This window comes from Ambystoma mexicanum, chromosome 1p, assembly GCF_040938575.1.
Source record: "Ambystoma mexicanum isolate Mex_15411 chromosome 1p, UKY_AmexF1_1, whole genome shotgun sequence".
In the NCBI taxonomy this organism is placed as follows: Eukaryota; Metazoa; Chordata; class Amphibia; order Caudata; family Ambystomatidae; genus Ambystoma; species Ambystoma mexicanum.
This window is the reverse complement of record NC_090921.1, coordinates 44,757,018-44,779,367: the sequence shown is the minus strand read 5'-3', so window position 1 is coordinate 44,779,367 and position 22,350 is coordinate 44,757,018. Positions and strand designations below refer to the sequence as shown.

General features: G+C 47.3%; 1 protein-coding gene across 1 annotated transcript in view; it reads left to right on the top strand.

Annotated features, from left to right (window-relative positions):
* The window catches only part of LOC138576984 (uncharacterized), a 422,688-nt gene that overhangs the window by 303,879 nt on the left and 96,459 nt on the right, over positions 1-22,350 (top strand). The gene's annotated exons all lie outside the window — the stretch shown is intronic.

Below are 22,350 nucleotides of genomic sequence, written 5' to 3'. Positions count from 1 at the left end.
TCATATTCATCATGTACGGATGCAGGAATTGTAACTGGCGAGGAACATCGACTTGATGCCGCACAGCACCCTCTACAGTCAAAATATTTCCGAAACTGCAAAGCAGGATATGGATATATCTAAGATGAGGATTCCTTAAAAGGACACAATCCATTAGAAGTCCTCAGTTGCCCCTGATAATCGTCTCTCTCCTACCCAATTACTCTAATATTCTTGAACAAGTTGGCATCAACAGAATCCCTTCGTACCTCAGCAGAAATGACCTCTGCCATTCTCTGTAATTGGGTTTCCCCAGTTGTTACTTTACCTGCCCTCAACCACATCACTAACTTTCTGACCTCTTCTCACCGTAACACACTATCCTCGAGGCTAATGCTTCTTGACCGCTCGTCTATGTCATAGTAGATCCCTCATCTCGTCTTAACACCCTTGCTGAACTTCCTTTCTGTGACACATCTCTGGAATGGGCTCCCTCCTACCTATGCAACAATCCTTCTCCATTTAATGGAATTTGGCCACATGTGAACCAACCACTGTAGACATCTCCCAAGGCACCAGCAACTACCCACTACTCTTCACCCTGTTCGTCCCCTCGCTGATCTCCTGTTATGACCTTTATGCATGCTTTACAATTAATATAACATTTGAATTTAGGTAGGTTCACAGAACCCTTAACTGCTAGAAGGTAGGTACAAAGTGGAGTGATAGGGAGCCTCCTGACTCTACCCCTGGCCCTGAGATGGGGAGACAGGGACAAGGGTAAGGCCGGGGAAACCCTACTGTTGAAGAGAACCTGTGAAGAACGAGAGGATGGTAGTCCAGGGCTGGAATATTTGAATCTCAATGGAAGCTTCAAGGGTAGGCATTATTTCCTTTGAGTGTGGTGCAGGAAGAATGAGGTCTTCTATCACAAATCAGTTCCAAGCACAGTACTGATGTAGGGATAGAGAGAAAGAAAAAGGAGTTAAGTGTATGCTGTATGTTCAAACAGAGGTTGGATTCAGTACTGTAGGAATAGATCTTAACTCGTTGATGCTGTTGACGCTACGCAAGACGACATCCCTGAGGTCTTCAGACTTGGGCTTTTGGGTGCGCAGGTTGAAGCCTTGCAGTATTCCGGCTAGTCCTGGAAGACGCAGTGGATTCAAGAGCATCTCGAGGGACCAGGAGTGGCCACCTTCAAAAATACCTCCATCATCTTTTCTCAGAACTTTTCCCATTCGGCCACAGAAGTGTCTTTTTTTCAAATTATTTTTATTTTTTATTTCTCTTGATTTGCATTTAAAACAACTGGCACCACGTGCAGACAGCAAACCTAATCCCCCATCCTCCCCTCGGTACATTCCTATATTGAACCTTGTACAGTGCTGGCTCCGCGACAGAAGCAGTTTTATTGGGATATTGTACCTGACGGTTGTTGTGTGAGCAGTCTGAGGATGGTGAACAATGGCGTTGTTTATTTGACTTCTTTTGTGACGACAAAGAGGAAGAATGACAGGAATCGGTCTTAATTCTTGACCGTTTAGAATGTCAAGATAGTTTCTTGGGCCTTTCTGGAGATTTGTCTCAAGCAGTGCTTCTACCTTTGGATGATTTTCTCTTTGAAGGTGTGGAAGGCAGAGATATTTAAGGCGTGCTCAACGTAGGAAGACTCTCAGCACGTTTAACTTGAAGAATGGTGCACATGTTCCACTGGCTGGAAGAAGATGCATGTGTTGCGTATTAGGTACAGGAGTTGTGTAGTTGACAAGTCGATGAACGAGTTGCTTATTATAGTCAAGCACTCATGGATTGAAGGATGCTGTTTATGCTAATTATGCAAATAGTAATAAACGTGTGGCACGGGTAAAGCAACGTTTAGAAAAGTGTCGGGCTGCTTATGTTAATATTGTAAACAGCAAAGCAAGCGACAAGGGTAAAGCGGAGTATAGCTAACTGTGTATGCAATTAAATTGCAGAGGCAAATATCAAGGAATTTCTATCTTGTACAGACGGAATGAACTATGGAACGAAAATACAATTTGCTGTGGCAAATGGGTTGTGAGGCGACAATGCCGAATGAATCTATACGTGAAACAAGGCAAGGAGAGAAAGGCACAAGGAAGGTCGGAAGGGAGAAGCTCGAAGGAAGATAGAAGAAATCACTTACTCGGTTATAATTCTGGCAGCATAGCGTGTAGTCAGCTTTGAAGTAACGCAAGGATCGAAATGCATGTAGTGCTTTTAAAGAAAGGGAAGGGAGGAGAAACAACGGCAATTTTTAAAACAACTAGACCGTGGAAGATGGAATAGAATGAATAGACCTGTTTAGACGCCATGTTGGAGGAGGGATGAAAATGAATTATTTGTGTAATTTCCATTTCTTACACAGAGTCTAGCGACGCATTTGGATTCTCATACAACCTTTTCAAGAATAACGTCAGTAGGGACCGTCCCCTGGGATCGAACCTTCTCGAACCTCTCATTGAGGTTTATGAACCTCTCGTTGAGGCCTATGGACCTTTCGTTGAGGCCCCTCTCGGTCTCCACCAGTTCCTCCTCAGAGGCTGATTCTGAGTTTGTAACGGCCACCGCCCCCCCCTCTTTTTCAGCTGGGGGCTTCACCGGGTCTTAGCGATGGGCTGGAAAGAGGATTCCCTCCGCGGCGGCAGGGATACTCTGGGCCCAGAGGCCGTTTCCATTGGCGTAGTCTCAGCCAGCTCCGCCGGGGTCGCAGGGACCACTTCGGTAGAGGCCTTAGCCGGGTGGATCAAGGCCCTCACCACCTTAGGGGCGTCCTGGGCCTTTGCCTTGGGGGGAGGGTCAACGCCTCGCTCCCCCTTCGAGAACGACCGGGTCCGCTCCAGCGGCCTACCAGGGTTCTCGGACTTCCTCTTCCCCGACCCAGAGCGCTGGCTCGTGGTCGAACGTGCCGGGGAAGTAGCGCCCTGCTTGGCAACCGAAGAGCCCGACTTTTCGGCGCTCCCGGAGCCCGCGGACTCGCGGTGCTTGGCCTTCTGTTGGGCCCCCATCGCCTTAGAAGCCCACTCAGACTTCTTCTTCACCTTCTCACTTGTTGTGCCCTTCTCCAGCCAATCCACTTGATCCTGGCGTAGTTCCCACTCGTGGCACGAGCGCAGCTCCCTGCTGAGTGAGTCGGCGATGGTGTTTTTTATTCCTGCCAAGTGGAAGGGAACCAGAAACATCCCCTGGGCGACGGCCCAGTGCCACAGATCCTGGGCCTCCTTGGATAGGGCTGGGGATCTGGTGGTGTTATCGGTGAAGATCCTCACCACCTTGTCCTTGAGGGACGGAAGGAACGACTTGAGCGCCCAGAACACTGCTCGGAGCTCCAGGATGGTGATGTGGAGAGACCTCTCCTCTGGCAGTCACAGTCCTCTTGCGTGGAGATCTCCGGTGTGGGCCCCCCAACCCTCCAGAGAGGCGTCCGTCGTCATCGTCTCCTGAAACGCAGGGGTTTGAAAGTCAGTGCCTGTAGTGAGGTGAGCCCGGGTGCCCCACCATAGGATCGCCCAACGGAACTCTTCGTCAAGAGAGATCCTGTCCTCGAAGCAGCCCCTCAAATGAAACCAGCGGGCGTCGAGGAACTCCTGTAGCGAACGCATCGGAAGTCTGCAAAGGGATACAAGGTAGATGCATGAGGACATCATCCCGAGAAGGGACTTGATGGACCTCACCCTGGCCACGTCCGTGGCTAACAGGCGCCGCACCTTGCCCAGGATGGTTTTGGTCCTCTACTCTGAAGGGGAGGCCAATTGCCCCACTGTATCGAGCTTCGCTCCCAGAAACAGTGCTACTTGCAATGGAACCAGGTGGGATTTGGGGTAGTTGATGGCGAACCCCAGCTCCGTGAGTAACCGGACGGTCCTCGCCGTAAGTTCGACGGCGAAATCCCTTGTCCTTGCCCAGATTAGCCAGTCGTCCAGGTAGGGGTAGACATGGACCCCCTGCAGGCGCAGCCGCGCCGCCACTGGTGCCAGGCACTTGGTGAAAACCCTGGGTGCCAACTTTAATCCGAACGGTAGGGCTCTGAATTGGTAGTGGCGTCCCTGAACCAGGAACCTGAGGAACTTCCGGTGCCTTTTTAGAATGGGGATGTGGAAGTAGGCAGCCTCCAGGTCCAACGACGATAGCAAGTCGCCTTCCTCCAGCTGTCCCAGCAGGTGCTGGAGGGTGACCATCCTGAATTTCTGCACCTTGATGTATATGTTTAACCGACACGGGTCCAGGATGGGGCGCCAGCCTCCTGTCTTCTTTCGCACTTCTGACGAGGAAGTACCTTGAGTACACTCCGGAGCCCCGGAGCCTCCTGGGGACGAGCTAGATGGCACCTTTTTGAGCATTGCCTTTACTTCCAACAGTAGTTGAGGGACGTGATTCTCCTTCCTGGCCACGGGAGGAATGCGAGGACACTTCTTTTGGAATTCCAGCGAGTGCCCGTTGGCCAGGGTGTCGAGCACCCAACGGTCAGTGGAGATGGACTCCCACATGATGACAAACTTTGTCAGCCAGCCTCCCACAGGGGTGCTTCGGTGGGGGCCAGACGACACGGCCGGGTCAGTCTTGTTTGGAGGAGGCCTTGCCGCCTTGGCCTCCTTGACAACGACGGCAGGATCACCCTTGCTTGCCGCGACCTCTGTAGGCCTCCTGGGAAGAGGAGCGGGCCACGTGGCGGTAAGCGGAGGAGCCACCGCTGAATCCTTTGGAGGCATCCTGTCTGCCTCTGGGGCTCCGAAAGGGCCGTCGCTGCTGAAGCACACCAAGAGCCCGGGCCGTCTCCGAGTCAGTCTTGATGGCCTGTAGAGACTCATCCACCGCCTTACCAGAGAGGTTGTTGCCATCGAACAGCATGTCCAACACTCTGGTCTGGACGTCCTGGCGAAAGTCTGTCACCTTGAGCCATCCCCGTCGTCGGAGGCAAACTCTCTTGCCCAGTTGGCGAAACCCGGTATCGGCGATGTCCGTCGCCACCGTTATGGCATGATCCGACGCCACCTCGCCCTCCTGCAGAATTTTTAGGGCCTCCGCCCTTTTGTCATCAGGCAGGAAATCTAGCAGGGAAGCTCTCTTGAACCAGAGCTCCCTGTTGTAGCGGGCCATGATCGCTAAGGCATTGGCCACCTTAATTGTCGTCGCCGACCACGAGATGACTCGTCCTATAGAGTACAACTTCTTGCCCTCGCTGTCCAGCGGGGAAGTGGAAGTTGAAGCCACCGTGCTCGCTGCCTTCTTCTTAGCCGCTGCCGAGACGACCGAGTCCGGCGTGGGCTGGGCCCTGAGGCACAAGGGGGAGGCATCGGGGACTCGGTACTTCTTCTCGTACCTGTCCCTCTTGGCGGGTGTCGTGGCAGGGTTCTTGAGGACAGCAAGCCCCTCGTCCCAGATGTCGTCGAGTAAAGGCACCGCGGGGACCGTCTTCCTCTTAGCCTCTCGTTGTTGGTACAGAAACCCCTCCTTTTTCTGTTCTTCAGGGCAGAGCTGGAAGAGCTTGGATGCCCTGGTTATCATGGCGTGGAAAGAGACAACCTCGTCTGCTGGGGACGCCCGTGCGGGGGGGGTGACGACGGGATGTCCGCTGTGTCATCGCCGCCGTCATCATCCATCCCCGTCGCCGTATCCTCTCCCGGCGAGGGGGATGAGGGGTCCACCGGTCTCGCAGGCACGAAGGGCGGAGCGGGGTGGACACTCCTCTGCTTATTCTGAGGGCTTCACGACAGACTTAGAAGCCCGCTCAGACGTCTTCTTCGCCTTCTCACTTGCTGTGCCCTTCTCCAGCCAGGTGGCGAGGCGGGAACGACAATCTTGTTTGGTCCCTTCCGAAAGGTTCTTGCAGAACGCACAGTCCTTCTCCACGTGCGTCTTGTCCCCATGGAGGCAGTAGAGGCATTGCGAATGCTCGTCCTCCTTGAAAACGTTATATAATCCGCATCCAGGGCAGTTCCTGAACAGCTTGGATCCGGGCGTCAAGCTCCCTTTGTCCTGGGCCATGTCTTGAGGTAGGCCGCAGATCTTACGGAATCCTTCAAGAAGTGTAAACTCGACGAAAACTTCCCCCTTGAGGGACATAGAAGAATTCCGAAATGGGTCCCCGTTATCAGAAGTAGAAACGGTGGAGCTTGAGGCTCGATTAAACCGAAAAAATGAGAAATACTCCTGAAAAAGCGTGAAAACGCAGTAAAAAAACTCGAGAGCTAAACACGAGGACTCCCAAAACTTGAGCGTGCGGTAAAAATCTGAGTATGGCTGCCAGAGGCAGGGCTTAGGGAGAGGGCAGTCATTGGCTGGGGGCAGTATGACCCAGAGATCAGTGATTGGTTACTACTAAGAAAGACATATCAGAAACGAAACTGATGCTGATTCTTTACCGAGGATTCCCAGCCTGACGACGGGGAATATTAATGAGCATGTGAATCCATGCCAGACCCCATGCTGGAGAAGGAACAAGTTACTTACCTGTAACTGTTGTTTTCCAGCATGTGTCTGGCATGGATTCACATGCTCATGAATATTCCCCGTCGTCAGGCCGGGAATCCTCGGTATACAACAAAATCAGTATCAGTTTTGTTTCTGATCTGTCTTTCTTAGTAGTAACTAATCACTGGTCTCTGGGTCATACTGCCCCCAGCCAATGACAGGTAAGTAACTTGTTCCTTCTCCAGCATGGGGTCTGGCATGGATTCACATGCTCATGAATAAGAGAATACATAGCAGTACACACATGCACAACCACGGGAGGTGGCAACAGGCTCAACATTAAGCAATACAACAACTCAACATTAAGCATCTCTTACCTCCTCACCAGGCTCACCTTAAGCGAACAGGTTGCGCAGCACTGCTTGGCCGACCCTGGACTCCTCCCTGGAGTCCCGATCGATGCAGTAGAATCTTGTGAAGGTGTGCGTCGACCTCCACGTTGCAGCCCTGCAGATGTCCAGCAGGGGCACACCAGACAGGAACGCCGTGGTAGCAGCGATCGCTCTGGTCGAATGGGCTCTTGGATGGCCGGGCAGCGGTCGGTTTGCCAACCGGTGACAGTGCATGATGCAGCCAGAGAGCCATCTGGAAATGGAAGTCTTCGAGAGAGCCTTCCCTTGATTCACAGTCCCAAAGTTCACAAACAGCTGTGATGTCTTCCGAAAACTCTTCTTGTGGTCCATGTAGAACTTCAGCACTCTAGCTACGTCCAGCCAGTGCAGAGTCCTTTCAGCTGGCGACAAAGGAGATGGGAAGAAAACTGGCAACACCAAGGGTTCGTTGAGGTGGAAGTACAACGGCACCTTGGGCATGAAGGAGGGGTGCGTCCTCAGCACCACCCTCGTGTCGTGAAACGTCAAGTATGGCGGCTTCCAAGATAGGGCCTGGATCTCTCCCACTCGTCGTACGGAGGTGATGGCCACGAGAAACGCTGTTTTCACGACAGAAACTTCTACGGTGCCGAATGCATAGGCTCAAATGGGGGCCCCATGAGCCTGGTCAGCACCACGTTGAGCTCCCACGCAGGGGCAGGGGCCTTCACCGGCGGGAATGATCGGAACAATCCTTTCATAAATTCCTTCACCAGTCGATGAGACCACAAGGACGCCCGTCCCGTAGTTCTGGTGTATCGTGAGCCGGCAGCCAGATGTATCTTGATGGAAGCGTGAGCTAATTCTTCATGTCCTTGCCTAGTTTCATTCCCAATCTATCATCACACATGTATGCATGCCGCTCTCTGTGATTTGTCACTGGGTGGCTCTTCATTTCCTTTATGTTCACCTTATCGAAAGAGATTTACATTCATACACTCTTTTCTATGTTCTTCTATGTTCTTCTACTTCCAGGGTGGACTCTCCTCCGCTTGTTCGGAGGGCTTCCCGAGGGGCCTGGTTCTGGCTCCCCTGTCGGGGTGTTTGGTAATCTCGTCCTTATCTCGGTACAAAAGAATTGGATTGCCAACAAAATGGGCGCCGAGCTATCCTGGGGCTCGGGCAATGGCTGCGACGGACTCATGGCGTGGAAAGAGCCAACCTTGTCGGCTGGGGACGCCCGCGGGGGAGTGACAACGGGATGTCCGCTGTGTCATCGCCGCCGTCGTCATCCGTCCCCGTATCCGTCACCGTATCCTCTCCCGGCGAGGGGGATGAGGGGTCCGGCGGTCTCGGAGGCACGAAGGGCCCGACGTACTCTCCCTGAAAGTATGCAACCTACGGGTACTCTTTGACAGCGACTCCAATCCCCATCACTTCATCACTACCACTTCTTTGGCTGCATAGACCTCCTCAACATCAGATATATCCACCCCTCCACACTTACAACTCTGCAATTACCCTCATACAATCCCTAGTAGTTATCTTGACTACTGTGCCAGCCTCTTCCTAGGCCCTCTCCGTATTCCTTCTCACCTGTCGGCAAAGGCTTGCATCTCTTCCACCTCCACTCACTGCCCCCATGCTGGCTGGCTTTCCATGATAACCTAGACCCTCTTCAAATTTCTACTGCTTGTCTCCAAATCTATCCATGCCATATCACCTCTCCCCCTTGCTGACTTGATCTCCCGCTGCTCTTCAATGCACATCCTGTGCTCCTCTACCCTACTCAATCCCTCTGCTCCCCGACCGCCCGGCGCACCCTCTCATTTGGGTCCTCCTCGCTCCTTGCTATGCTCTACCAGAGCTCCCTTCTTTCACATGTCAGAAATGTTACCAGAATGCTGTCTTTAAAATCTATGCTCAAATGACGCCTCCCTAGCCTGGAGGTTCTTCCTCTTCCTCTGCTCACATCACTCTCCAACCTTAACTAACAGTACTTACCACCGCTGTGGACAGCTGTAAATATTCAATCCCATCAAACCCTGGTTTCTGTACCATCGACTCCGCTTCATGTGTTGATCAAAGGCTCATCACCTGCCTCCTTTTGTATGGAACCTGTTGAAGAACTGCCTCAGTCCTTTGCACTCTATGGACTGCCGCCTTAGAACTCGCCATGGTGCACATGCGCAAACTTGGAGTTTTTGAAGGAGCAGTGGCAGGGCCGGCAAAAGCCCCCTGTTCTGATCATGAGCTGCAGCATAGGCAGTTGATAATGCCTACTCACTCACTATCAATACCAAAATCCTTCAGGTCCTCATGGACCTGGGGCACAGCAATTGTGTTAGCCTCGCATATGAAATGATTTAAAGGGGAATTAGCAGGAGAATAATAATGTGGCATTTCTCCAGCCCGGCCACCTCGTGTTGTGGCAGGGACTCTGGGATCCCCCCCACCATAATGGGCCAGGTGCCTCACAACCTTTAACAGGTGAGTTGTCTCCACCCACACCCGCAAAGCTAAGCACAGCACTGGGTCACAATTCTGAGGCCACTGGATTGATGGTCTGTTGCCAACTTTAAAGGGTAACATGAAAGAATTAAGGGTTCCATGTGTTAATATCCCCACAAAAATATCACGTTACAAAAATATTTTTGGCATGGACCCTGCGGGGACACCCCTTCAACCCCCGCTTCCACAAATTATCCCCCCCAAAAATATCACCTATGGCGAGACAAACAACCACATGTCTGGCGATATTTTTGATGGGGATAATATGTAGGGATACCGAATTAAGGCACTGCTCATTTCTTGTGTGGGCTAATTCCTGTTTAAGCCTCACCTTTTTGAAGGTGGCTTTATTAAAGGCTATTTCTTAATTCCTGCTCTGGCTTGTAATTTGTGACAGAGACTGTCTGTCAGCATCAACAAGCCCTTCATTTTGTAGGGGTCTCAAGGACGAAATAAAAAATGAATTGGCTATCATTGCCTACATCAAAGTCAGTTAATGTTCTGCTTAAAACAAAGCTTGAGTCAGCTTTCTGATTCACCATCATCCTCTGTATGAATGTACTGGTCCACAATGTACCAGGACACAATGTAACTGTTGTGTTGCTTCTCCTTAGGGGAGGAACTCTTCCCATATGAAAGAGTATTGCAAGAAGCCTCTAGTGTGAAGAGGCCATACACTATGATGTCATGGAATGTTGGTGCATGTTTCTTGTTTTGGTTCTAGGACAGTCAGTTGGAGGAGAGAGCTGAAGGGAAGGGAGCCCATGAGATGTGGGGTCTTCTCTTCTTATTTATTAACCTAAATAAATCCATATTTCTAATTTATCTGCCTCTGCCGCATCTTCATAACAATGGCGAAGAGGATGGGATGAGATGCCATGGAACGCAGGTGAAGAGAAGACCCCAGCCGAGATACGCCGCTCCGACGAGCCCTGCGTTGAGCGAGGTCCTGTGAACTGGTTCCGCCGTCTGCCTTGCTCTCCAAGTCCACCCTGTGTATGCTGGCGCAGCGCTGTAAGGCCAACCCATTCTTTGCCTCCCGTGTGCGGCCTCTGGAGTGGAACGCGGTCCACACGGCCGTCGCGAAGAGGACTGGCCTGTGTCGTCCGTTGGCTGCCCGCTCGATACTCTGTGACTGGCTGATGCGGGAAGCTGTGGAGATCAGCTGGCTCTGCGAGCGTCTCCGCCCTGGTAGGGGCTGCCGTGAAGAAGAAGTTTGCCCGGTGTCAGAGGAGCAGTCCTGGGAGGGCCGCTCCGCTCTCCTGTAGCGTCGAGCGGCCACCGTACGGAGGCCTGCGTGTTGGCCGCTCCGCTCTTCTGTAGCGTCGAGTGGCCACCGTGCGGAGGCCTGCGTGTACTGCACCTCCCCAACGTGACAAAAGTAAGTGTCCTTGGCGATTTCATCGCTTCTCCGGGGTTATTCGTGCGAACTTGTATGGTTAGCCACGTACGTATCGTCCACTGTGTTGCCGGGCATCGATGTTTGAATGAAAGTCGTGGGGAGTGGACTCTGAACCAGAGTACCGTATTCCTCTTAACGGAGGGGCAAGTGAGCGGCGAACTACCGTGGACTACTAAATAGAGGGGCAATCCGAATTTCAGTAAGGCGTCAGAACCTCTCACAGCGCCATTTGATGTCTCAAGGCAACAAGGAGATAATTGAAGGTGTTAGGGAGAAACACCTTTAGTATTTGTTGAGGAGGAAGAGCGGGACACTACTGCACGTGCATATCTCTCAAGCGGGTAGATGTCAACCATGCGCAAGACATTGTGACAGTGTGACATTGCAGTGCTAATCCTGACTGCGTGGACAAGCGAGCTGACAAGGGAGTATTGTAAAAGACATTTAAAGCGCGGAAAGTCAACAGAGCACTAGTGATACCCAGCGCTGGGAGAATATAATAAGTACACATCAAGTGACATCTTTGCAATCAGATGATATGGCAGCTTTACCAGGGATATCTGGTCCCCCCATTTTTATGCCTGCCCCAGGCGCGGCGAGAATCGCGTGGCCCCAATGGCGCAAGGATTTTCTGCACTACATGAAAGCAGCCGGCGGAACGGCCTATTCCAGCGAGAGGAAGTTAGCATTATTGTTACATTTTTTGGGTTTCGAGGGCCAGAGAATTTTTGAAACTTTACCTCAACTTGCGAGTGACGGAAGCGGGGATGAATTAAATGAGTTCGAATCCGCGTTGGTGAAACTGGATAAGCATTTTAACCCAAAAAGGAGCACAATCTTGGAAAGGTATCATTTCCGGATCCGCACACAAGCCCAAAGTGAATCTGTTGAAGATTATGTGACAGCGTTACGACATCTGGCTCTTACATGCAAGTTTCAAGGAAGTTTCGACGAACATATTCGTGATCAATTCATGACTCATTGTCGGTCAAATAAGATACGAGAGGAATTGTGGCTAAAGGATGAGCCGAGTTTAGATGAAGTATTGGACTTGGCGAAACGTGTGGAGCATTCCCTGGCATGTGTGGCCAAACTTTCCAAAACTGAAGGAGGGGAGCCCAAAGAAAGTAAACCAGAGGTGTTGTCTGTGGCCGAGGGAAAGAACAAAAAGAGAGGAAGAAATAGACAGTCAGGGAGGAGCAATCCGGAAGAAAGGAAGAATCAAGATTCTATGCAGAGATATGAGAAAAAAGAAGATAGGAAGGACGAAAGGCTATGTTATCGGTGTGCTAGTGCAACACACTTTGCATCCTCTGTTGTGTGTCCAGGGCGGAAGAGTACATGCTCAAAATGCAAAAGGAGAGGACACTTAGCATTGTGCTGCAAGAACTACCAATTTGGACAGTTAGGCCAACGAAGGGTCCTGTATGTAAATGAGGAAGAAGATGGTAGGTCATCAGAAGACGAAGATGTGGTGCCATTACAAAATGTTAACGTGAATACTGTTAATGTTGTTACAAATGGTGGGGACCTTGATGATTGTGAATGGCCCTATGCTGTGGTAATGGTGAATGGGCTTAAGGTATCAATGATGGCTGACTCAGGGTCGAAAATAACTTTAATATCCAGGGTTGCCTTTGAGTGCGAAATGAAAGGGGTAGTATCTGAGTTATCAGAGCCCAACATAAATCCAGGAGGGTACAACCAAGATCGTATTGATCTATTGGGTTATGTATGGAGTAGATTTGAATTCATGGGACGCAGTTGTGATGGCAAAGTGTATGTTACTAAGAAGGGGCAATCCTTGTTAGGGTGGAGAGAACAAAAGAATTTAGGGATCAAACTCAATCCCAATCACCCAGAGCAAGTGTTGCAAATTTCCGAAGTGTCCGCGAGTCACGATAGGTACATGTCGGAGTTTGGGAAAGTATTCAATGAGAAGTTGGGTAAGGTGAGAGGGTTTCAGCACCTGATAACATTGAAAAAGAACAGTATACCCATTGTGGCGACACTCAGGCCGGTGCCTCTTGCTTTGAGGGAGAATGTGAAAAAGGAATTGCAGAAGCTATTGGAGTCAGGTGTGATTGAGAGAGCTGGAGGGGTTGAATGGGTATCCCCTGTGGTGATTGTGAAGAAAAGTTCAGGAGACATAAGGTTATGTGTTGATATGCGCGAGTTAAATAAGTGTGTATTGGTGGACAGACACCCTCTGCCCAACATGGGTGAACTATTGACCATGGTGGGTGGAGGAAGATATTTCTCTAAGTTAGATATGACGTCAGCTTACCATCAGGTCGAATTGGTGGAGGCGTGTAGGAAGGTTACGGCTTTTGTAACACATGAAGGTGTTTTTCAATTTAGGAGAATGCCGTTTGGGCTGGCATCCGCTTCATCAGTATTTCAGAAGATCATGGATCGTTTGTTGAAGGGAATGAAGGGAGTGTTCTGTTTTCAAGATGATGTATTGGTGAGTGGTGTTACAATGGAAGAACATGACAGGAATCTACGCAAGGTTTTGAGGATATTTGAGGAGAGAGGTATTACTTTGAGAGGTGAGAAATGTATGTTTGCTGTGACGAAATTGGACTACCTAGGGCATGAAGTGTCGGGGGATGGAGTTAAGCCCAAAGAAGACATGGTAAATACTATTAAGAGTATTGAGAAACCGAAAAGCAAGAATGAGCTGCGCTCTTTTCTAGGAATGACGGAATTTTACCACAAATTTGTGATAAACTATGCTGACAAAATACAGGGGATGAGAAAGATTCTTAAGAAGGGCGCCGATTTTGTATGGAATAGCCAGTGTGACATGGAGTTTAACAGGATCAAGGAAGAAATAAATATGGCCGGTCCATTAGGATGCTTTGACACGAGGAAGCTAACCATTATCACAGTAGATGCTAGTGAGAGTGGACTGGGAGCTGTGCTATCCCAGAAGCAGGAAGATGGTTCTGAAGAGGTAATCGCCTATGCCTCAAGGGGTCTCAAGGGAGCGGAGTTAAGATATTCGGTACTAGAAAAGGAGGCTCTGGCATGTTTTTGGGCTGTGGAACGCTTCAGAAATTTTGTGTGGAGAGTAGAGTTTATGATGCGAACGGATCATAAAGCTTTAAAAGCCATTTTTGAAAATAAGTGTCTTGACAAAGTCTCTCGGAGAGTGGCAGGCTGGGTTACCAGGATGCAGACACATTGTTTTAGGATGGAGGTCATACCCGGGAGGGAGAATGTTTTAGCTGACAGTTTATCAAGGATAAGGGTGGCAGGACCCGAAAGTATGGAGAGTGAGGAAATGGAGTTAGTGTTTGTCAACACTGATGGTATTGTGTCCAAGCAGGAGTGGTTGGAGGAAGTGGAAAGAGATGATATCATAAGGAGGGTAATCACATATGTTGAATCTACTGCATGGCCGAATAAGGTGGAATTGGCGGAAGAAGTGAAGCCATATTGGGAGGTGAAGGATGAATTATCTGTTAATGATAATATTTTGTTCAGATGGGGGTAGGGCAGTGGTCCCGATAGGTCTGCGGAAGAAAGTGGTAGATCTAGCACATAGCGGTCATATTGGGGTTACCAAAACCAAAGGAGTGTTAAGAGAAGATTATTGGTGGCCGGGTTTTGACAAGGAGGTGGAAAATTGTTTGGCAAATTGCCAGTTTTGTGTTAAGAGTGGAAAGGGAGTGGTGGCCAGAAAGCAACCATTAGTAGACGTCGGTCTTCCGTCCAGGATATGGTGTGATATTGCCATAGACATACTTGGTCCCGTGGAACTTGGTTATGCCCGTGGTAAGTATATTGTTTTGGTTGTAGATCTGTTTTCCAGATGGGTGGATTTTAAGATCGTGAGGGACATCACGGGTGAGTGTATGATAAAAGTTCTACAGGAGATTTTTGCAAGTGAGGGTTTACCTGAGACTGTATTGACCGACAATGGTCCCCAGTTTATTGGAGAAAGATTCTCTAACTATTTGAGGAAGTGTGGAGTTGGTCACAAAAGAACTTCATTGTACCATCCCGAGTCAAATGGTGTGGTCGAGAGAATGAATAGGTGTGTGATGGAGAGTGTACGTATGGGAGAGGAGTGTGGTTTAGACAAGCTAGCTTTGATACAGAATAGAATATGGGCTTTGAGGATGGCGCCGCATTCTACAACTGGTCTATGCCCGTTTGAGCTCATGAGGGGAAGGAAGCCATATTCTATGGCTTGTCCGCCATGGCTTGGAAGGTGCAGGGAGACCGATCTCGTTGTGGACGAAGTGAGAAGATCATTAGTGAGGAAGAAGTGTCAGGTTTCCTTCTCTTATTCAAGGTTCCTTTTTATTATTTATCCTTTTCAGATTAGCTTTGTGTGGGTGGGAAGTTTTCCATTATAGTTGGTTAGGCCTTAACTTGTTGATTCAGAATCCTGGTTCTGACCCAAGGCAAGATGGAGCCTCACAGTGACAGCTCTGATTGGCTAGAAGACAATGCTGAACAACAATGAACATTCTAAACTGTCACTCTGTGCCTTTCATCATCAAAACCCCATCCGAGAGGACGTGTTCAGTGGCTGCTCCTGCTTTAGTATTAGGCCTGGTGGATTTTATCCTTCAGATCTCAGCAGTTGAGCGGCTACTTTCTTGGGGGTTTCAGGAGAAGTCTTCAGCTGGCAGGAATTCGTTTTTGAAGATAGGAAAAGCAGGAAATCTTTGTGAATTCGCTCAGGAGATAAGTGACTTTATTTTTACTGTAAATCTGTTCATCTTAATAACATTCTCCTTGAAAATTCGTTAAAAGTAGTGTTTCTACTAAAACTATTGAACTACCGGAGTGCGCTTGTGTTTCCAGTGCGGTGTTCCTTAGCGCGAGATTTTGACTGTCGCGTGCGAATTCAAGTGAGCGCGTGCTTTCTAGCGTGTGTATTCCGAGCGCGAGTAGAGGTTGGTCTCGTGCAATTTTAAACGCGCGTGTGTTTTATTGCGCGGGTGATCCTTAGCGCGAGAAACTATACGCTGCGTGAGAACTACAAAGTGCGTGTGAAATACAAAGCGCGTGTGAAATACAAAGCGCGTGTGATTTTTAGCGCGGGTGTACAAAGCGCGTGTGAAATACAAAGCGCGTGTGAAATACAAAGCGCGTGTGATTTTTAGCGCGGGTGTACAAAGCGCGTGTGAAATACAAAGCGCGTGTGATTCTTAGCGCGGGTGTACAAAGCGCGAGAATCTGTTCGTCGCGTGCCATGTGAGTGCGCGTGTGTTTTTTCCATCGCGAGTGATTTTGCACGTGAGAATCACTTCGTCGCGTTTGAACTCAATAGCGCGGGTGTTTTTATTTCGCGTGTCTCGCAGGAGAACATTATTGCGCGTGTGGACTATTGCGCGTGTGGATTATTGCGCGTGTGGATTTTTTGCGCGTGTGGATTATTTTGATCGCGCGTCTTCATCCGTTTGCGCGTGTTCTTCAACCAGGAAGATTTCTATGTGAAGTTCATCGATAATTTAAATGGAAATAACCTGCGTGTGCATTTAGCACGTGTTTCCTCTTTCTTCAAGGATTCAAAGACTCAAGATAATTATAAATAGTTTGAAAAGTTTTGAAATGACAAGAAAGAACATTTTAAAGACAATCTAATTGAACTACCAGTGCATGTTGGAAAAAAGACAAACAAAGAACTAAGACTTCCAGTTTTGCCTAATGTAAGAAGTTGCTGGGAATTTCAAGTATCGCAAGTAAAAGAGATTTTCAGCTTCTTATCCGCTTCTCTAAGAAATTTCAAGAGAAGAACCAGGTAGGATTCTCAATTATTAGTTAAGGATTAATGTCTTCCCATTCATAAGGTTAAGTAAGTGAATTAAGGAAGTGTATATGTTATTCTTTATCCTCTGCAGGTTCAGCACTGATTAGCCTTGACGCAGTCTGCCTGGTGTTGTTTTGTTGTCCCCTTCCCCCTTTCCCTTTGGGGTGTAGTTTACAGAGCTGTATTGAAAACTAGTTCTGGGAAATACATCTCAGGGGGATTGTCGGGGGTTCAGCAGCTTCCGCGGATACAGGACCTCTCAGCCTGACAGAATGAAAGGCCGATAATTTAGTCCGCCCGAGCTGTCATGAACCCCGACGAATCCATGGAGATGTTAGGATCTTTGATTAGGGAGTTACGGGAGGAGTTGAACATTTCTCGGGAAGAAAATGCCTTACTTAGTCAAAAGGTAGATGACTTAAGTGTAAAAGTTACACAAATTCAACAGAGGGGAGAAAGGAGAGAGGATGAGGTTTCAGGGGGCGCAGGTTCTCCACCTGAGTTAGAAAGAGAAGATCAGTTACCACACATACAACGGGCGCCTTCAGTGGCAGAAGGGGTAAGGAGTATAATTATGCCAGTTCCTTTGGCGCCCCCAGAACGTTATCATGGGGATTCCAAGAGATTTAGGGTGTTCTTAACACAATGTGAATTACATTTTATGAGTAGACCAGAATTATTTCCATCGGATGCTTCTAAGATAACATTTATGTTGTCATATCTTTCTGGGGAGGCATCTGCTTGGGCTGGGTTGTTGGTGAGTCAAAAGAGTGCGGTTTTAGAAAATTATACCAGTTTTTTAGAGATATTCCGAAAAATGTTTGATAGAAGACAGTTATCTCTGGAAGTAGATGGTGAACTTTTAGAATTAAAACAAGGTAATAGAGACTTGATTGCTTATATAACACAATTTAAGTCCCTTGTGTTAGAAAGCAAGTGGCCCGAGGTTAAACAGGCCTCGTTGTTTTATCGGGGCCTTAGAGATGAGTTAAAGGATGCTTTGTCTGGAGTAGTTGAACGCCCTCCTACTTGTGAAGGTCTGATTGATTTGGTTATTCAATTGGACTTCCGTTTGAGTGAAATGGTCATGGTCAGAGTGATGTAAAGTCTATACTTAGAGTAGATAGACCTAAAATAGAGAGTAAACCCAAAGGGAATAATTCATCTCCAAGAATCAGAGGCCCGTTAACAGTGGAGGAAAAGACTAGGAGGAGAGATAATAATCTGTGTTTATACTGTGGAAGAGGTGGGCACTTTTTAGGAAACTGTCCTTACACTCCCAAGAAGACTTCTTCCTCAGCAGTCAAGGTACAACAGATCGCTAATACGGTGCAGACAGCGGTTCCTCATATAACCATAAATGTATCCTTATTTTTTGATTTGGAGTGTAAGGGAAATGGTCCTGTAATGATTGACTCGGGTGCGACTGGGAATTTCATGGATTGGGGTCTGGACAAATCGTTGGGAATTCCAATTATTCTGAAGGAGGTTGTAGAGCAGGCTAGGGCTGTTGATGGTACATGTTTATCTTCTGGTCCTATTACTCATAGAACTGGTTCTTTAACTTTGGAGTTATCAGGAGGTCACAAAGAGATAATTTCGTTTGAGTTAATTGATGCCCCTTTGTTGAAGATTATCTTGGGCATGCCTTGGCTTACTCTCCATAATCCCCTAATTGATTGGAGTGCTAGGACAATTGACATGCAATCCGATTTTTGTAAAGAGAATTGCTTTTCAGGAAGTCTCTTAGAGGAAGAGGTAAAACAAAGTAATTCCGTGTCTAGTTTTCTGGCTGAGACTGGAATTGGAGGTCATGATGTGGGAGCTGTAGTGGGTCAACTTCCCCAGTGTTACAAAGATTTCTGGGACGTATTTGATGAGAAAGTGGCAGGAGAAATACCACCCCATAGATCCTTTGATTGTAAAATTGAACTGGAGCCAGGAACAATTTTGCCTAGTAGTAGGGTATATGCTCTTACTGAGAAAGAGAATGATTATTTAAAAGAATATTTGTCAGAAAATTTGGCCAAAGGATTTATTCGTCATTCTAAGTCACCTGCGGCCTCTCCTTTATTTTTTGTACCAAAACCGGATGGCTCGCTTAGAACTTGCATAGATTATCGAGCAGTTAACAAAGTCACTATTAAGAACCGGTATCCTCTTCCTCTCATCTCAGAAATGCTTAATCAAATACAAGGAGCAAATATTTTCTCAAAATTAGATCTGAGAGGAGCTTACCATCTTGTACGTGTGCAGGAAGGGGACGAATGGAAGACAGCGTTTAAGACCAGATTTGGGCTGTTTGAATATCAAGTTATGCCATTCGGTCTATGTAATGCTCCAGCGGCTTTCCAATTTTTCATTGATGAGGTTTTTAGAGAATACTTGGATATTTTTATTGTCGTTTATATCGATGATATTTTGATTTTCTCTTCTGACCTAGATCAACATCAGAAACATGTGCGCTTGGTGTTAAAAAAGTTGCGAGAAAATCATTTGTTTGCCAAATTGGAAAAAAGTCAATTCCATACCGATTCTGTGGAGTTTTTAGGTTTTATAATTTCACCTAAGGGTTTAGAAATGAATCCTAAAAAAGTGCAAGCCGTTCTTGAATGGCCCCCTCCTACTAAGGTTAAGGAAATACAAAGTTTCTTAGGATTTGCCAATTTTTATAGGAGATTTATAGAAGGTTTTTCTCGGCTGGTTGCTCCTATAACGAGGCTTTTGAAAAAAGGAGTGAAATTTGACTGGGACCTTGAAGCAGAAAAGGCTTTTCAAGAGTTAAAACAAAGATTTACTTCTAGTCCAATTCTAATTCATCCAGATCTTTCTAAACCTTTTTTTGTGGAGGCGGACGCTTCAAATTTAGCGTTGGGGGCGGTGCTTTCTCAAAGGAATGAAACTACTGGTCAAATACATCCAGTTGCATTCTTTTCTAGAAAGTTTTCTGCTGCTGAAGTGAACTACACAATTGCTGATCGGGAACTGTTAGCAATAAAGTCCGCTTTTGAAGAATGGAGACATTTTCTTAAAGGAGCAAGACATACAGTAACGGTCCTTACTGATCATCGAAATTTATTGTTTTTAAAATCTGCAAGAACTTTGTCTCCACGACAACTTCGTTGGTCTTTGTTCTTTGCAGATTATGATTTCATTGTGACTTTTAAACCCGGAAGTCAAAACAAAAAAGCTGATGCGTTATCTCGCCAATTTCCTGGAAGTGAAGACAAAGAGATTATAGAACCAGAACCTATAATTGCTCCATAACGTTTTTTGTTAGCTGGAGCCATTAAAGAAATTGATTTTTTGAATGAAGTTCGTCAAAATATGTCCTTGCAGAAGATGGAGGAGTGGGTGAGACTGGATCCAGCTAGAAAGTTGAAAGACAATCTTCCTTTTTTTGATAACAAGCTTTATGTACCTACTGATGAGTTGAGAGAAAAGGTTTTGAGAAATTGTCATGAATCCATTTTAGCAGGACATCCTGTGTTCAGAAAAACTCTGGAACTGGTTCGAAGGAATTTTTGGTGGGAAAAAATTTGCCAAGACACCTTGAATTTTGTTAAAACTTGTGTAGTCTGTGCACAAGCGAAAAGTCAAGTTGGGAAGCCGCATGGTTTATTGGAGCCGTTACCTGTTCCTCCTCGTCCTTGGCACACAATTTCTATGGATTTCATAGTTGATCTCCCTCAAGATAAGGGTTGTACTAACATTCTTGTTGTGGTCGATCTTCTTACTAAAGAAGCACATTTTTTACCAATAGAGGGAGAGGTTACCGCGGAAAAACTGGCTCATAGTTTTTTGCAAGGTGTAGTTCGACTACATGGACTCCCAAGTCAAGTTATCTCTGACAGGGGATCTCAATTTATTTCAAAATTCTGGAGGGCCTTCTGTAAGAAACTTGGAGTGGAAGTTAGTTTGACTTCTGGGTATCATCCGGAAAGTAATGGACAAGTGGAGAGAGTAAATCAAGAATTGGAGAAGTTTTTAAGGTGTTATTTACAAGCTAGAGAGGAATGGGTGGATTTGGTGTGGTTGGCAGAATTCTCTTACAACAATTGTGGAAAAGATGCTACTTCTATGTCCCCTTTCTTGTTGGGTCGTGGGTTTCATCCTCGTTTTCTGAGTTTTGAGGTGTTGGAGGAAGATTCAGGGAATCCTAGAGTGGAAGATCGTTTGTTGATAATGAAAAATAACTTGGATAGAGCAAAAAAGGTTCTGGGAGAAAATAAGTTGAAATATAAGAGATATGCCGATTTGAGAAGAAAAACTGGACCTGAATATAAGGTGGGAGACTTAGTTTGGCTTTCTACCCGATACCTGAAAATTAAGGGGAAGAATAAGTTCAGTCCAAGATTTGTGGGCCCTTTTGAGGTAGAGAAAATCATCAACCGTGTGGCAGTACGATTGAAATTACCCAAGCAGTTGAAGGTACATCATACTTTTCATGTTAGTCTTTTAAAACCAGTTTGTTCAGGAACTAGATTCAGAACACCACCTTCCCCTGTGATTTTGGAGGATTCATCTGAGGAATTTGTGGTTAAACAAATTTTGGATTCTAGGAAAGTGAGGGGAAGGTTGCAGTATTTGATTGATTGGGAGGGATATGGACCGGAGGAACGATCTTGGGAAGATTCAGTTGATGTACATGCCCCCCGTTTAGTGGCTAAGTTTCATGCTAAAAACCCACACAAGATAGGCCCAGAGACTGGGCATTAGGAGGGGGTACTGTCAGGTTTCCTTCTCTTATTCAAGTTTCCTTTTTATTATTTATCCTTTTCAGATTAGCTTTGTGTGGGTGGGAAGTTTTCCATTATAGTTGGTTAGGCCTTAACTTGTTGATTCAGAATCCTGGTTCTGACCCAAGGCAAGATGGAGCCTCACAGTGACAGCTCTGATTGGCTAGAAGACAATGCTGAACAACAATGAACATTCTAAACTGTCACTCTGTGCCTTTCATCATCAAAACCCCATCTGAGAGGACGTGTTCAGTGGCTGCTCCTGCTTTAGTATTAGGCCTGGTGGATTTTATCCTTCAGATCTCAGCAGTTGAGCGGCTACTTTCTTGGGGGTTTCAGGAGAAGTCTTCAGCTGGCAGGAATTCGTTTTTGAAGATAGGAAAAGCAGGAAATCTTTGTGAATTCGCTCAGGAGATAAGTGACTTTATTTTTACTGTAAATCTGTTCATCTTAATAACATTCTCCTTGAAAATTCGTTAAAAGTAGTGTTTCTACTAAAACTATTGAACTACCGGAGTGCGCTTGTGTTTCCAGTGCGGTGTTCCTTAGCGCGAGATTTTGACTGTCGCGTGCGAATTCAAGTGAGCGCGTGCTTTCTAGCATGTGTATTCCGAGCGCGAGTAGAGGTTGGTCTCGTGCAATTTTAAACGCGCGTGTGTTTTATTGCGCGGGTGATCCTTTGCGCGAAAAGCTATATGCTGTGTGTGAACTAAAGAGCGCGTGCGATTTTATAGCGCGGGTGATCCTTAGTTCGAGAAACTATACGCTGCGTGAGAACTACAAAGCGCGTGTGAAATACAAAGCGCGTGTGAAATACAAAGCGCGTGTGATTTTTAGCGCGGGTGTACAAAGCGCGTGTGAAATACAAAGCGTGTGTGAAATACAAAGCGCGTGTGAAATACAAAGCGCGTGTGATTTTTAGCGCGGGTGTACAAAGCGCGTGTGAAATACAAAGCGCGTGTGATTTTTAGCGCGGGTGTACAAAGCGCGAGAATCTGTTCGTCGCGTGCCATGTGAGTGCGCGTGTGTTTTTTCCATCGCGAGTGATTTTGCGCGTGAGAATCACTTCGTCGCGTTTGAACTCAATAGCGCGGGTGTTTTTATTTCGCGTGTCTCGCAGGAGAACATTATTGCGCGTGT